Consider the following 18442-nt stretch of genomic DNA (forward strand, 5'->3'; position numbering starts at 1 on the left):
ATAAGGGTGGAGTAATCCTGCCCCAAGCTTGAAGTGCTCAGAGGCAGCCCTGATCGCAATACCTTGCTGGCTGAGTCACCTCTTGGGCTCCTATGGAAAAGGCTCCCCAGCCAGCAAGCTCATCATACCTTCTTGTGACATTGTTTTGGCCCTGATTCCACCCGACTTGTTGGAAGGAGGCATCCATCATTGTATAGGGCTTCCTATGTAGGAAAAACAGGTGGCTGGAGAAAGATGGCAAACGTCTTGCCAATCCTGGGGTATGGTTAGAGTGACGATCTAACTTGGAGATCTGGCCATCTTCTTTAACTGCCTGTTTGAGATTTTTAAAAGCTCTGGCCTGATAAGAACAACAATTAGGAGGTTTACCTCTGGTGGGGTGAACATTAACTGGGAATGCCTGGATCTCTGAACTCAAGGCAGAGTCCCAGAGAAGGAAAATCTGCTTGGTTGTGGAGGGAGGGGCCGAGGGATTGCTGACCTGGGAAGACGTGGTGTGGGAGGGAAGGGGAGGGTGTGGGTCAGATTGCGGGTGGCCTGATCTAGTTGCTGGGACTGAGGTAGTTACTGTTTTGCATAGCTCTTCTATTGCCTTCTCTATAGCCACCAGGTCTGCAATGGGGCAGGGTCTTCAGGACATTCTTCCTCACCAGACTCATGGGGGAAGTAAAGTGTTTTTGGTACGTCTTGGCTTAGAGGGATGCATTGGCAGATAGCAGCTATAACGAGCAGGAAAGAAAGGGACAGGAGCTTCCCTTCCGGGCTTCTCAGCATGGGGCAAGATAATAAACCTGGGTCCACATATCAGGGCTGTCAGGGTCTCCCTCTGCCATCTACCTGGCTGCTTCAAGGATCTTTTCCCAAAAGGAGGTGGCCTCTCTTTGGACACGTTTAATACTTTACTGGTTGAGCTAGCCAGTCAGTGGAAGGAGGAGTGGCTTGGGCAGGACCAGACTGAGCTGCAGAGACTGAGGAAGCTATTGTTTTGTGAATCTCTTTTATGGCCCTTTTTAGGATTTTTATGATAGAGAAAGTTTAGAAGCACCTTAGGCAGAAAGGAGCATTCCCAGAGCTTGTCAGGGCAAGTAGTTTTTTTGTTTTTGTTTTTGTTTTTGTTTTTAGTGGTTTTTTTTTTTTAATTGGCTGTCACCAAAATTGGCCACTGGAGTTTTAAACAGAGGGCTAGAGGCCTTCCACCCACAACAGGGTAGATAGTCCCTCCCAGTTCCACAGTACCCTGACCCCACAGCTGACTGTCCAGTCAGCCCCAGGAATCTTCATTTCTCTGCCCACCATGTTAGGGTTACAGCCATGCTTGGCATTCTATGTGGCTTCTAGGAATCCAACTTAAGTTTTCTTGCATCCACTATAAGCATTTTACTGAGCCATCTCACTAGTCCACCTAATTTGTTTCCAATGCCAAAAGATGTAGATGCAGTGAATATGTCTATATTTTGAGCTAGTCAAATAATTATGAAATTTAAAATCATTTTATCATATGTACTAGCTGTGAAAACACTACTATTCCTACTTTTGGAGTTGTATCATAAACAGTGTAACATACTAATTGGAATGATACTTAAAGATACTTAAAGGTATTCTAATAGCATAGTAACATGGCTACATCATAATACAGAACAACATAACTACAGATTTTTCAGTTTGAACAAGGAAAACAATGCTTTGTACACATAAAGTAGCAGAGAAAACCAGGTTACGTAAAACCTGGAGTATATTAAAAGAAAAAATAAATAGCTCTGGGAGACAACACAAGGGTAGAGCTGAGCTTCAAAACCAAGTTACTCTCAGCCCCTAGATTTTCTCTCTTCGCTCCGTCTGCTGATGGCTGTCTGCTGTTAACCACTCTCATAGCAGAATAAAGTGCTCTGCTTTCTACAGGTCATGATAGACAATTCCTAGCACAATTCCCACAAGGGTACATCTTCTCTGTTCAGAATAGCAGCAAAAGGCTGAGATCTTTAACCCCAGACTGGCATTCATCGCTAGGCTGTGTACAATCATGGCAACTCCCTTGAACAAACATGGATGGAGAAAGGGATGTATCCTAAATAGTAAAACAAAAGAGGACCCACAAGACAAACAAAACATCTATCTCCATTCACATTCAAAACTGGGAAGCAGATGTCTTAACACATACTGTACATTAATTCTTCCCCAGTCATGACAGAACAAACTTGCCCAGTATGTGTTAAGACATCTCCCATGGTGGAGATTTTATTCCCAGAATATCAACCAAAAGGAGAAAGCTTTGAGTACAGCTTCCCGGAGAACCAGAGACTCCATAAAAATGAACAAAGGAAACAACAACCCAAATATAAAATAATTTCCCCAAATAATATTCTCTAAGCCAAAATATTCATACTCTTCCTATTCACAAACCCACCAACTAACACTGTCTCCACTGCCACAAAGTCACTTTCTAAGAAAAGTCCATGCCCTATGAAAAGTTACAAGGGCACAGTGAACCTTGACTGAAGTAAGTCTAATGTTACAGGACATCACTGTTTGCAAGGAAAACTTACCCAACAGTTAAAATATGCAAAAAGTCTATCAGAGGAAGTGCAATGTAGTCAGGAGTCATGCACACAGCATTTTACGCCAAGTTCAGAATTTCATCTCCATGGAATAAAAAGGTAATATTCAAAATATGTAACACCCATAATCCTTCTTTCTAGAGAAAGAGAAAATGCAGCTACTACCTTTAACAACAACAAAACCATTGCAAGCCAACACCTGTATTTATTATTAGAGTATTTCATCTCTCAAGTCTCCACTGTAAAATTTAATACAGCAGCTATTTGACACCATAATTCTTGCAAGGACATAGTAGGAGATGGAAATAGTGTGAGACCTAATAACATGCACAGAATTTCATAAGAAAAATGCATATTCTAGTGTCAACATGACACTTGAAATTCAAGGTTGAAAGAGCATCCTTTAGATGATGAAGTACTTGGTCGTGAACAGCTGTAATCAGCTCATTTTCAAATTAAAAGAAAGAAAGAAAGAAAGAAAGAAAGAAAGAAAGAAAGAGAAAACATTTTTTGAAGTTTTAGAGAAAAATGTTCACTAAAATGACTGATAAACATACCACCTATTACTAAATTTAAGAAAATATTAAAATAAACCATACATGGGAATAAAAAAAAATGAGCACCTTAACCCAAAAGTTCTAAGACTGGGACTCAATGTAGAGAGTATCAACAATGTTGGATTCTTGGAGTTTCTTCAGGAGTCCAGTGAACATCAGAATTTAAAAAATTGAACGAAAATTTAAAATTTTCAAACAGAACCAAACTCCCAAGATCTAACTCAGAGAAATTGTTTCATGGGTCACTACATTACGTTCTACAGATATAGGAATGGAATAAACAAATGCCTCACTGGGCAGAGCTAGAGCAGGGCCAGGCATACTACAGTAACCTCCTTGGGAAGGAGTCTTTAAAGATAAGAAATTTTATACCCAAATTCACAAAATGAAAATACATTGCTATATGTAAAATGGAACATTTTACTACAATAAAGTTAACTATTTTCACCTTTGCCAAATTAAAGCATAAGCATTTTCCTGTGTGGAAATGGAGCAATCAATATTGGAACTAAGATGTTCCTTTGTTCTATTGATTAATGTACAGCAAACATCTACAGTAGAGACAAGCTGCCATGTAATAGAGATTCAATGGATAACAAATTGGTTAGTATTTTTTCTGTCAGATTCATTTTTCCTCAATGTATCATGTACATATAGCATTGCTTATCTATTCCTCCTTCTTATTCCCCCTCTATTTTAATATGCAGTGGGTAAATTCTTCTTAATAGAAGTAAATAGAAAATTACAGCTTGTACACCCTCTCATGACATGAGATTACTAGACTCCTAAGAACATATCAGGAAGGAGCTCAGAGTTATGGCTGAGACCACAAAACCAATAGCTTTTTACACCTCTGGAGAGTGAGCCACAAACTCCTACCTTTCTCAGCTTTCACAGTAAACATTAAGATACCCAGACAATTTCACACTGCTATAAAAAAATAAATAATATTCTTATTAAGACACAGGAGGAATATTAACACATCCTACTCCAAATGACAAAAGCATGTCTCTCAAGCAATTGCCAACATTATATTTCATTAAAATAAAAAGCAAGGATCCCTTGACAAATATCCTTGAACACAGTTTAGATGCATTAACCTGTGAATTTGTGAGAGAAAAAAAAACCTGATCTATCATTATATACAGAAATGCATTCTTCTGCCTTCTCCTATCTCAATCCTTTGTTTCTGTGCATTTTATTTTCCCTTCTATATCTAACTGCCGTGAGGAAAGGAGTATTGATTTTTGTTGCCCACAAAACAGAGCACTGTTTTGTGCTCTGAATGATGACCCCCCTCTGGCAATGAAGAAGTATTCAATAAACGTTGTCAAATGAAAGAACAAATGTATGAAATGTTTATATGTTAATCAAACTGAAGGAGTCAAAACATTCAAGAAGTTTTATATAAAGTGAAAAGAGAATGCAATACAGTCAAGAGCTACATTTGTATGAATGTCAGAGTTTCACTGTGTTAGTTCATAGTTGATTCATTTCTCATCAAGATCAACTTTCCTTTGAATCTAAAAGTATTATTATATTTTTAACATAAAAAACACACAAAAATGTAAAGCTGTTATAGTGAAAACTTCTACCAAAAAGCTATGTGGGCATATGCATGGATTTTTTTTAATTTAATTAAATTTTTATTTTTTATATTAATTACAATTTATTCACTTTGTATCCCAGCGGTAGCCCCCTTCTTCATTCCCTCCCAATCCCACCCTCCCTCTCTCATCTCCTTCCATGCCCCTCTCCAAGTCCACCGATAGGGGAGGTCCTCCTCCCCTTCCATCTGACCCTAGCTTATCAGGTATCATCAGAACTGGGGTGCATTTTTTAATAGTTACCTATAGTGAAACAATTTTATGAAATTATCTCATACATTCAAAGAGATTGAGCCATTGCTAGGCCTCACAGCCAAGCTAATAGTGCACTTTTAGGTCTCTTAAGAGTTAGCTAGATGTCCTACTGTGTGCTAGCCTGTTTGTTTAAACTGCCTTTAAGACACCAATGTAAAAACCAACTTTATTTGCCTGGGATATAACATGTAACCAATTTATTTAACCTAATATTATATCATGCTTCTGACCCACAGTAGTGTGTGTGTGTGTGTGTGTGTGTGTGTGTGTGTGTATGCTGTGGTAATAATTTTCTGACAGCAGCCAATGGATTGAATCCAATCTTATACAGTCAATATTCATGATAAATGTTGGAAATATATACATATAGATTGTTTGTGTACTGAAAACTTCTGAGTCACTTGAGGTCATTACAATAACTTAATCTTTTATTAAAAAAAAACTATTAAAGATTTCTTTAGAGACTTCCTTATTCCTTTCCCATGCCATGCTCTCTATGCTGTCCAAAAACTACAAAGCAAACTCATTTGCTACTGGCACACAAACGCTATGGAAAGACAAGAGACATACAACAGCCAGATGACAGGCCAGCAACCACATGCAAGAGACAGACAAAAGACACAGAGAAAGAGTAGGGAAGACAAGCTTGGGCTCGGTCTTGGTCAAACTAATCTAAGAAATATGATTCTATTCCCTAATGCAACACTGACACACTTTGGTGTCTATAGGTTATCTCTAATGCATTTAACAAACACAGCCACCAGTTTGTTTAGAAAAAAATCTTGCTTCCCAAATGTTCAAGGCTAAGATTACATTCTAACCTTGATAACATATTTTGTGGTTAGTCTAGATGCTGATATTTAGATGTTTTCACACTTACATACATACATACACACACACACAGAGAGAGAGAGAGAGAGAGAGAGAGAGAGAGAATGTTTTTCTGCTGGTATACATTTTTTTTTATTTTTAAAAACTCCAGGGACCAACGGAGGAGAGGAACGTAGTGACAGTGCAGGCTCGGACTCCCGGAGACACTTTCCAACACCTTCAAGCCATGATGATGAACCTTATGTGCAATGATAATAGAAACACCTCTTTAGAGATAGTTTGAACAGCGTGATTTCTGAGGGGTTCCAGTGACCCCTCTGGAAAACTGTATCTGTGCATGAAAATGAAAAGCTGTTTTATGATGATGACACCTTCTGAAACAACCCAAATCAAATTTCATCAAAATAACTGAAAATGAGATATTAGGACTTTTTACTTGCAAACGACAAGAATCTAACCTGAGATTGCTTTAATGTTTGAGGGGATGAGAAGATAATATTTCCTTGTAAAGTTAGAGAAATACCTAACAACCAGGGAGATCCACAGCCCCGAGAAGCCGCTCTTGAACGCTCACAGGACTTTGTTCCACCGTTTGCAGACACTTATCTCTACATGCTGACTGCCTTTTTGTCTTTGCATACCTCTTTCCCACCTGGAACAAATTCAGCTGCCAGTGTGTCCCAAGTGTCAAGTCTGTATTAGTTTCCTAAGGCTATGATAACAATGGACCACAAACCAGATAGCTTTTTTTTTAATTTTTTTTAAATCTTTTATTTTTTTTTATTAATTACACTTTATTCATTTTGTATCCCCCCATGAGCCCCTCCCTCCTCCCCTGCCGATCCCACCCTCCCTCCCCTTTCTGCATGCATGCCACTCCCCAAGTCCACTGATAGGGGAGGTCCTCCTCTCCTTCTTTCTGATCTTAGTCTATCAGTTCTCATCAAAAGTGGCTGCATTGTCCTCTACTGTGGCCTGGTAGCTTTTAAAAAGAAAAAAAAAAAAGTATTGTCTCCCTGTTCAGAAGACTGCAGTTTGAGATCTGAGGTGGCTGGACCAGCCTCCCTCAGAAGGCTCAAGGGAAAGATTTATTCTTGGCCTCTGAGTTTCTGATAGTTCCTTGGCTAGGCCAGTGTGACTTCAGTCTTCATCTGGAAAAGTGTGCTTTTGTGACCAATTTCCTCTGCAGATATATACTCTTTCTTTTTTTTTTAACACAAAGGTCTTTGCTTTTGTTGTTTTTTTCTACTACAATTTTCTTTAGCACTGTTGTTACATAATTGACAAATTAATATATGTAATGTGTAAAATTTTGTTTTACATATGTGTAAAGCGATTACTAAAATAACTCACATAGTCATCATAACACTGTAACCTTTGTACTTCTGTATGTAAATTTTTGAGTAAATTTGGTGAGATACTTAAGTTTCTGTACTCTTAGCAAATTGAAAGCATAGTTTATATAATATATTAAGTAGAAGCTACAGAGATAGCAAAGCAGCGAAGAGCACCTGGTTTTCTTCCAGGTACCATGAAGAGTTTGCTCTCACATCAAGTAACCTACAATAGTCTGTGAAGTCCTCTCCAGGTCGTTTGACTTCTGGCCTCTCCAGGCAACTGCATTCACAAGCACACACTCACACAAACACACACACACACACACACACACAATTAAAATAGTAAAAATAAGTCTTAAAAATAACAATTTTCAAGTGTGGCAGTATAAGCAAAATTAAGTAGTATAAGCTTTATTTTTAAGACAAAGACCAAAAAAGGTAGCCTTGATGCCAACAGGCAGAAATGCCACAGGAATAAGAATACTAAATAAATCTATATCTATCAGATGACTCATTACTGTGGTGTGTGGCAATCTGTCTCATAAATATGCAATTACTTACCATAAATGCATACCTTAAGGAAAATTAAGTGACAACTCAGAAACAATGGGTTATTTTCTTGTACAAGTTTGGTCAGTTTTCCCTCAGTCACCTTTCAGAAGCTTTGAGAGCTGTTTTCCACATCTTTATTCAAAGAATGTCTAATAATAATAGATATTTGAAATCAGTTTATAAGCAATAAAGTCAAAAAAAAATGTGAAGAATCTGGAACTGAATATTGATAGAAACTGTAAGATTCCTTTCAACATGCCGAAGTGGTATGGAACGGCACACAGTCCTCAGTAGCTGAAACTTCTCTTGAGGCAGATGGCAACAATGTAGAGATCCACAAGTGGTTATTAAGTAGAGAATAAGAGACTTTGTAGCATTCAGTCATAAATAGCTCATACTTATCTTACATCCCTCTCCCCAAGGTTGAGGAATCTTCTCAGGGGAGGAAGTGGAAAGATTCTAAGAGTCAGAGGTGGTGGATGACCACACAGAAAAATTGTGTTTTGGACACAACAAGGAGGTTGTTCATGTGGACTCATACAAACTAACTTGAACAAGCCTAAGCCAGTCCCACTCTTAGCCACGGCAGCTATTGTTAGCTGATAGCTACTGGAAGGAGTTCTCAAGGGTGTGATGCCCGGTAGCTCTAATCACTTCAGGGCAGGCCTCACAGGTTAGAGCACACCAATTTAAAAAAGAGAGAACACAAATCTGGGTGTTTATAGAGGTGAAAGAAGATTGGGACTAGTTTGTGAAGAGATAAATATGATAAATACGTTGTATTTTTGTTTTTAACCACAGTAAGATTGTAATAGAGGAAGAAACTTATGGGGAGTATAGAGAACTCTTTCTACTTACTTATACTGAAACTACTCCACAAAAAAAAAAAAAAAAAGCCATGAAAAAAAATAAAAAAAAAAAAACACAAAAAAAAAAAAAAAAAAAAGCCATGAAAAAATACAACAAAACAAATCTATTAAACCAAAAGTATTTCCTATAAAGCTAAACATTTAAAAAGTCCAAATCAAGACTGTCAGGAGACAAGGATGGCTAGAACTCAGCTCAACAGTATAAGATGCAGGTTGCTTCCCTGTTGAGGCAAAAGCTTCACCATTTGTCCTTGTAAAGGAAGGGGAGGGAGTTCTGAGAATTGATGTCCTGGTTTGTAGTCATTATGGGGAGCATAGGAAATTTCTTTTTGTTTTTTCTTGATTCCCTTCAGTTCAGAGTAAAATCTCGACATCATCTACTGTGGTCTATTTAGAGGTACATAGTATAATCTCCTGCATAAGTTCTCTCTCTTGTGACAATTTTTCTCATGATCTTATTCCTTTGAACACATTCAGGACACAGCATATTATCTTTTATTTCTGGGCATGTGAAAACAAAGGCTGGTAGCTGGAAAAGAGAAGCCATATTTCAGGAAGTGCCTAGAACGCAAGTCTGATCCAAGTGAAACCAGACAAACTCCACGTATAACACTCCCAAAGAGCAGTCTACCATGGACTATACACGGCCAGACACCAGAGTCCCTTAGCAGAGTTCTTCTCAGAAGCAGGAAGGGGACAGCCCCAGAAGGACTAGTCTTGTAGCAATCCTTCACAATCTTGTAGCAATCTTGTAGCAAGTCCCTCCAAGTTGCATAGGGACTCTTGAGCTGAAGTTATAGTTTCATCTATATTAGTCTCCTCTCTCTTATACCTGTTGCAACTTCTTGAGGCTTGGGCCCCTTAATAACTCGCTTCCATTCAATGGGAACCTGCTTCTATCTGGTGTAATGCAATGTGTTAGGAACATCACATTTTTATTCAGAGAAGCCCGTCTCTAGAGTGTCCAATAAACCCTTATTTTCTGACCTCCTGTACTCAAACTGTCCACACCAGTCTTCAGAGTGTTCTGAGGCAAACTATTAAGGAGAAGGGTAAGACTGGTCTGGATTTTGGAAAGAGTTTGATTTTCTCACAACTTGGCAGAGGGGAACTGGTGGTTTGATATCTTTGGTTGAAGAAATGTCTGATTCCATGGGAAGTTCTGTGGCAGGATCCTCAATACCTGGGACTGGCATTATAAGCACATTTTACCCATCAAACTCTAGCTCAGGATAGTTCTAGTCCATGTCCTGACTGGGATCGCACATCTCCAGGCCACCCTGGAAGCAGAGCAGGCAGCAGCGGTAAAGATGTCTTCAGTTTACAGAATGTGTCACACAGTGTATATTATTTTCATGAATGAGAAAGAAAAGCATGCTGTACTGGCCTTTCTCCCAAGAATGTATGCCCTGATACCAATTTCTGTGTAAGTTAGGCTTACTATTACTGTGATGAAACATTATGACCAAAAGCAAGTTGGGGAGAAGCATAATTATTCGGCTTACACTGCCACATCACTGTTGATTACTGGAGGAAGTCAGGACAGGAATTCAAACAGGGCAGGAATCTGGAGGGGGAATCAGATGCACAGACCACAGAAGGATACTCCTTAGCAGCTTATTCATCCTGTCTTTCTCAGCTGGATTTTCTAAATAATCCAGGCAGTCCTGATGAGACTTGATAGGGTGGGGTCAGATGGAAGGGGAGAAAAACCTCCCCTATTGGTGAATTTGGGGAGGGGCATGGGCAGAGAAGAGGGAGGGAGGATGGGATTGGGATGGAATGAAGAAGGGGGCTATAACTGGGCTACAAAGTGAATAAATTGTAATAAAAAAATAGAAAAAGAAAGACCCGGAGAGGACAGGAACGCCACAAGAATAACAGACCAAAAAATCCTGGGTCCAGGGAGTCCTGCAGAGACTGATAATCTAAGCAAGGACCATGCATGGAGAGGACCTAGACCCCTTGTTCAAAGGAAGCCCATAGGTTGCTCAGTTTCCAAGTGGGTTCCTTAGTAAGTGGTACAGGGGCTATCTCTGACATGAACTCAGTGACAGACTCTTTGATCACCTCCCCCTAGAGGGTGCAACCTTGCCAGGACACAGAGGAAGATGATGCAGACAGCCTTGATGAGACCTGAAAAGCTAGGAGGTCCTCCACTATCAGAGGACTAGGGAAAGGCATCGGGGAAGCGAAGAGGGAGGGTGGGTGGGATTGGGAGCAGAGGAGGGGGGGCTGTGGATACAAAGGGAATAAATTGTAATAAATAGAGATAGATAGATAGATAGATAGATAGATAGATAGATAGATAGATAGATAAGACCCTCAAAGGACCACCAGCCAAGAGGTGGTACCACTACAATGGGCTGGGCCCTTCCCATCAATCACTAATTAAGAAAAGCCACTACAGGCTTACTGACAGCTCCATCTTATGGAGGCCTTTTCTCACTTGAGGCTCTCTCCTCTCAGGTGACAGTAGCTTGTGTCAAATGTTGACATTAAACTACTGTAAATATTAAGTAGAAGGTTATTTATTAAATAAGTCAATAAATGTATATCCCAGTGATGTCATTCAAAGGGTGACCAGAATGGAACTCTGATGGTCTTTGCAATGACTGGGAGGAATAGCTCTCTTCTGTTCTACACGTGAAGCAACCCATTCTCCCAAGATGAGAAGGCAGGGCAGGAAAAGAGATCAGAAAATCCTCACAAACCCACAAAACTATGACAAGGACAGTGGATTCCTCTGCTGTCTGCACCTCAAAGGCCACATTCTCTGGCTCTTATATACCTTGACTATATACTTTTTGGGCTTGTATACATATACCTATGATATTTTATAAACTATGGATAGGAGAATTAATAACAGCAACTAATAAGTGAATGAAACAATCATAACGTTACAGGGAAGGGAAAGTTATTTAAAGCTACCAATTTTCTGGAAATTTCCATGTAATAGTTTGGGATTGTCCATATCTCAGTTGACTGAAACTCTGGAAAGTGAAAACAGGACTAAAGGGAGACTCTTATCAAATACAATGTTGTTTGTTTTTAGAATTCTCAAATTCGGTCAGTGGTAGGACACATTTTTAATCCCGGCCCACAAGAGGCAGAGGCAGGCTGATATCTGAATTCAAGGCCAGGATAGACTACAGACTGAGTTAAGCATAATCAGGGCTACACATTCAAACCTTGTCATGAAACCCCAATACATAGATAGATAGATAGATAGATAGATAGATAGATAGATAGATAGATGAATTTTTAAAGAAAGAATTCTCAAATTTGATTCTACTTTCTTTTCTATATAGGGAATCTAGCTTACCTTTGACTTTCACATTCTGAGGGTTTTTCAGATAAAAACAATTGTATTATTGTAGAGAAAATATATAACTTTTAGAATTTTATTTACTTCCAAATAATTTCAGGTTTATTTTTATTACAATTAAAATGAAGATTCACATGATGGGATAAAACTTACTTCATAATTCACTTGAGGATCAACTTTGTAAAGTTAAATAAAAGGTAGCTGTCTAGAGAAAAAAAATGTTTATATTTGTTTATAATATGTTATTAACAGGCTATAAATGGTTATCTTAGCATTCTAAAGGTAAATTCTAGAATAATTTTCTTATTTGAACTTTAATTTGCAAACTATTGTGTCCTTTTGCATATTTGGTTACAAATTTGCATAAACAGTATGATTACAATTATCTGCATTCCCCAAAAGATTAGAAAGGGAAAACTACTAATTAATCTCATTTACATGTGGATAAGGTTAATTGCTAAAACTAATTTTTATTTTCTCTTGCTAAGCTGTAATAAATGCTGTCATGCTTATTAAGATACAGCATAGATATTACATTATGTGTCAAATTGAATAATAATTATATTTTTGTAACATTTTTTCCTTATCAAAGAACACAGTATCTAAGCAAACAGATGCATTCTCTCTGCCAGAAAGATCGCTATCTCACCTTTCTGAGTACATGTAGCTTCTTACTTTACGCGTCCTTTCCTCACAAATATGAAGATAAACACAAAATACAAGTCTTAAATTCTTAAAATAGAAAATTGATATTAATTTCTATTACTACAGAATAAATACCTGATGTTAGTGGATGTTAGCACTTGTGGTGGTGTGAATAAGCACGGCCTCCACAGGGTCCTGTCTTTGAACACTTCTTCCTCATCTTGCAGAACTGTTTCAGGAGAATTAGGAGTTGTGGCTTTGTTGGAGGAGGTGTGTCACCAGGGAGTTTTGGGATTAAAAGGCCGATAACATTCTCTGAGTTCTCTTTGCTTCCTGTTTCTGGATCAAGATGTCAGTTCTCAGCTACTGCTCTCACTCTCTGCCTGCTGTGTCCTGCTCCACCACGGTGTCTCACCGTGGTGATGATGGGCTCCGATCCCCCTGGAAATGTAAGGCCCAAATAAACTGCTGTAAATTACCTTGGTCATGATGTTTTACCACATGAAAGATTAATACAATATTTACTTAAATTTGGATTTATAAAGGTGGTTTTATTTATCCAGACCCTCTTGAATATTTTCCTATTCATTTAGGTCCTCCCTGTTCTGCTTTGTGACTATTTCTTTAATTAGTCCTTTCTCAGTGTTGAGTGCTTGCCTTCTGGCTAATTATTGTAAGATTTGTTTTATTTTATGAGTATCTGTGTTTTGTCTCCACGTATATATGTGTGTTTAGCATGCACACATATTGGCTAGAAGAGGTTTCAGATCCTCTGAAACTGAGATTATAGGCAATTAGGAATCAGAATTTAAGTGCTAGAAATTGAACCAAGATGTTGTGAAAAAGCAGTAAGCACCTTTCTCTGTTGAACCATCTTTCCGGTCCCCAGGCTACTTCAAGCAGTCACCAACAAATACTGAAGTCTTCCCTATGGACCTTTTTTCAGACCTATATGTTTCAGAAATGCCTTCATAAAATGTAAAATTAATCGCATAATATTATTCCATAAAATCTTACAAAAGACGCCAAGATCCATAGGTAGCAGATAAGATCCTTCATTCTTTGGCCGGAGGCTTATCCTCAGCTCCACCTGAGCTCCAAGCCATCCTGAACTCGAGGAGAGTCAGAGAACTTGGAGTTTCTAATACCTACAATTCATGATATTAAAGTTAACAAAATACAGGCGTCCTCTCTGTATGCTGAAAACTGTTAGGTGTTTTCACATGTTCTAGGAAGGGAAGGAAAGTCAGTTCGCAAGTAAGACATACTTGCATGAAAAGGTTTCTGTTCAGTTCCTTATTTAGTGCCAAAGGAAAGAGATTTATAATTGATTATAACATTTCATCATTTTAAAAACATTCACTTTCTCAAAATAATTTTGGTCATATTTTTCAAAAGAAAAATAATTAAATAAATAAATAAAAACGTTGCCAACCTCCACTCCTGTTCTAAGCTCTGTTTGCCCACAATTTTCTTGTATGGGTATTCTTCCTCTTTTTTATCCAGTTGGAACAACCTGACATTGTGGGGCTCACGGCCTGGGGTGACCTGATCCTGGGGAGCGTGCCCGGAGACGGAGAGCCATTGGCAGGCTTGGAGATGGTGTGGAGGAACCGGATTAGTCCCCCAAAGATGTGTAACTCTCTCTTCCGGGATCGCCCTGGCCTTGGTGTCTGCGTAAAGACTCCGACTCCGGCGCCTCTCACCCCTTGGCTTGGACCCCGTGTCCTCACTCACCTCGGCTTGGTCCCTTGGGAGGAGGGCCAACCTCACATCAACATTTAACAGTCAACACAGAATGTGCTTCTTGCTGTTCTTTCCTCTCAAGTAGTCCTGAAAACTCCAGCCCTCCGAGTTCAGCTTCTCTCCCAGAACTCACCAGGCTTTGTTCATGGCGTGACTGTTTCCTTTCAGTTTATTTCACTGGGAAGGAGATGTGACAGGCCTGTGTTGCAGTGTGGGTGTAGCACACACAGCCTCCCTCTAATACGCAGTCTTTCTCTCGGAATTCTTTCTTCATACCTGGATTCAGTCATGGTGAGATGGTAGGTCTGGTTGCTCTCCTTCAGGCTCCACACCCCAAGGCTTCGGGAGGCGCCTTTGATTTTTCCCTCCGAGCAGAACAAATGTGTTTCCATCTAAGCTCTTCTCACGTCGCTGGAATCTCTCTCCTGGGGCTGTCAGTCTGGGTCGTGTGAACAGATGGCCTCTTTGAAGGAGTTCCTTCCCTAAGGTCCTGTAACTTCAAAGACCCCAAGTTCTCAAACGTTCTCTCTAAGAGAGACTGCAGGTTGCCTTCCAGTCTGGCATTCTGGGAAGACGACAGCACTTCTCAGAAGAGACAGCTTTCAGCTTCCCTTAGACTTAGGTGTGCGCCTTTTTGACTAGTCCACACTAAGAGGAGGAGAGAGGCTGGGCGTAGAGGGCGCTTCCTACCAACATCAGAATTAAGATGGTGAATCCTCTCCTCAAATTCCCCTTCGTCCATACACAGTGAGGTTCTGTCACACATGAATATGTGACTTTTCCTGGGACTTGATCTAAAGTGGAGCTTTTCACTCTTTACCTCCCACTGCGCAAGCTCTGAATCCAAGACACGCCCCAATGACAGAGGCAGTGACTTCAACCCCCAAACGTGGATTATGTCAACTATGAAAGTTCTCCTTAGATTCCATAACTTACAAAGTTTAACTGGGGAAGAAATGTTTTCACTTTCTACTATCCCTATGTCTCTCATAGCATTTAATAAATGTTTGTTGAAATATATAATTAAACAAGGTTTAATTTTGCAACTATTTAATGATGAAACCCCGGATAAGCTGATGAAATTAGAAGCATGCATTTCATTCTTTCTTTCAATATAAATTCATCAGTCGTAAGAGCTATATTCAATACATAATTAATATTTTCAAGTAATATTGAATATGGCCGCTTTCCCAGAAAATATAATTTGTGTCATTCTAATTGTAACTGTTCAAAGTTTTCCTGCTTGGCGCAAAGACATATTTATACTTCAGAGTCTCTATGACTCAGACTGTCACAGCCATAAAGTGTTTTGGGGTATCATATGCATGATAATTTTTTTGTTTTCGGCATTCGTTTTTGATAATAAAATCAGCCCATAGTCTATTCATGACAAAACAACACTAAGAGTTGAAATATCCCATCATAAATTTCATAGAATTTAAATTTAATTTACTGATTTTAATCTGCCTACTAATTATAATTATGAAATACTTTTATTTAAAATTCTGAGTTTGGTCTCTATTATTTAGCTTTCTTTTTTGTTTACTTGTTTTGAGAAACATTCTGATATCTGTTTATTTTTTTTAATCTCCCCAGGACATGAACTCAGTGACAGGCTCTCTGATCATCTCCCTCTGGAGGGGTGCAAACTGGCCAGGCCACAGAGGAGGACAATGCAACCAGTCCTGATGAGACCTGATAGCCTAGGGTCAGATGGAAGGGGAGAAGGACCTCCCCTATCAGTGGACTAGGGGAGGGACATGGGAGGAGAAGAGGCAGGGAGGGCAGGATTGGGAGGAGATGAGGGTGGGAGCCACAGCAGGGATAACAAATTGAATAAACTGTAATAAATGATAATAACAAAAAAGAAAAACTCTCCCCAGGAAATTAAGATATATAATCAAAGTTTAAAAGTAAACACTAAGAATGATAAATAGGTCAGTTGGTCATGAACTTGCTGTCCTGGCGAGAGTTCAGACACCTAGCACCCACATAAATGCTAGGCATGGTAGTGCCCAGCACTGGGAGGCTGAGACCGAAGCATTCTGGGGCTCACTAAGAAGATGAGGTCCAGATTCAATGAAAGACTTATAGAAAAACAACAGTTTTATCCTTAAGGCTTACGCAAGCAACTTCCATCTGGGTCTCCATATGTAAAATGAACCTTTGTTCAAGTCTAATCCACAGATTCTGGACGACGATGACTAATTTTATCCAGAACATGCTCTGGTGTTTACTCAGGAGAACAAGTGAAAGAACTAGATGGAACATGTGTTTAGCCACCATTTCTGTTCCTGTCCACTTGAAAGGACTTCCTTTCCAAAGGAGGACATGCTTTGGCACGTGTAAATCTTCCGTAAGCACCCTTCTGCACAGATCTGCTTGAAGCGGTGAGGGGTCAAGTTTTCACCTAGAGATATTTCACTGAATCAATATTTAACTCAGAAGGATGCAAAATCTTTCTTAAACAACAGTTTCTGTAAATGTAGACATTCCTAACACAGAAAACTCAAAGTTGTAAGAAGCAGGTCATTTTGATATACATATACATTTGTGAAATTTTATTCAAGAAAATACAGACATAGAACATTTTCATTTAATTTATCCATTAAGGAGTCATTTATTTTGCATGTATGGGTATACTGCCTGAATGCATGTCTGTGTAACACACGTGTGTCACAGAGGCCAGAAGGTTTGTATCTACTGGGACTGGAATTAAAGGTGGTTGCGCACTGCTGGGAACTGAACCCGTGTCCTCCAGCAGAGCAGCAATCCACTTTACCACTGAGCCATCTCTCCAGCCTCCTGAAACTGCCTTAACGAAAAGGAAGAGAGAAACAGAAAGAGAGAAGACAAAAGTACAAGTAGGAAGCATAAGAAGACAGACAAAGGAGGTAGAGGTATGTAGTCCCATGGTCCGCATTAAAGGACTAGGCCTGGAAGTTTACTGCTGCCAGAATTTAACAAAGACTATCAAAGCAAGTCAGGTCAAGAGTGTCTTGATGTCATCAAAGCATGTTAGGTCAAGGGTATCCTGATGTCACTGTCATATGCTCCACAAGGAAATTGCATTCAAGGCTCCCCTGTAGCGGGAAGAAGCGTGTGACTATCTGACCAGTGATACATGAATACAAACGTCGCCTGTGCCTGCCCATCATTGACATCCTCAGAGCAGCCTCTTCCACTTCTGCAGGGACCCCAAAGACATGGCTTCAGGGGACAACCTGCCAAATCAGAAAGAATAAAATAACTGGAACCAAGAAAATTGTTGAGGCGTGCTAGGCTCCGATACACCTGTGAGATGCAGATATGTTGTATGAGCTTTTCATATACTGATTGCATTTCTCCCAGCAGCTAGTACTACTCATCTTAGGGATAGTAGTGAATGTCCTGGCTACTGATCTATTGCTTTCACAAAATATCTTGACAGAAATCAGCATGAGAAAGAAAGAGGTTTGTTTTGTTTTTTTTTTTTTTTCTCTCACAATTCCAGGCTATAGTCCATTGGTGTAGAGAAGTCAAGATGACTGAAATTCAAAGCAGCTCGTCCTACCACATCCACAGTCAAGATGGAAATGAATGAATAGCTGTGGACTTACACTGCTTGGTTCACTCTCCACTCTTCTACAGTACAGGACCCACAACCTACGGCAAGGTCCCACCTACAAGGCATGGTGCCTCCCACTTCAGTAACCCAGACAATCCCTCCCCAGGAAAGTTTACAAGCTAATGCTACCCAGACACGCCCTCCTTGGCACCCTTTGCAAGCAGTTCTACAGATCTTAGATCGCTTAAAGTTGACAACTAAAACTGATCATGACAATGGGTAACAGGATCGGATTTGGGATTTATGTAAGTCCTCTGCTGATTGTATGTTGGTATAATACATAAGTCACGTGTTGAAGTAAAATGAATGTAACTTGAAAGTGGGTTAATGTCAGTTTGGGGGTGGTATATCAATGTCAATTCCCAAAGGCATTAGGAGGCTTTTAGAAAATAATTCAAGCATCTGAGAGATAACACTAAACACAAAACCACTTCTTGGTGCTTAGGATACTCACAAAGGGATGCTAGCCTCTCTTTCATTGTGCTCGTCACATGTGGAATTTATTTTATGATTACTTCACGACATTATTTTTGAACTTTTAAGCTTCATGAAA

The sequence above is a fragment of the Psammomys obesus genome, unplaced genomic scaffold (genome assembly GCF_907164565.1).
Source record: "Psammomys obesus unplaced genomic scaffold, mPsaObe1.curated_primary_1811, whole genome shotgun sequence".
Taxonomy (NCBI): Eukaryota; Metazoa; Chordata; class Mammalia; order Rodentia; family Muridae; genus Psammomys; species Psammomys obesus.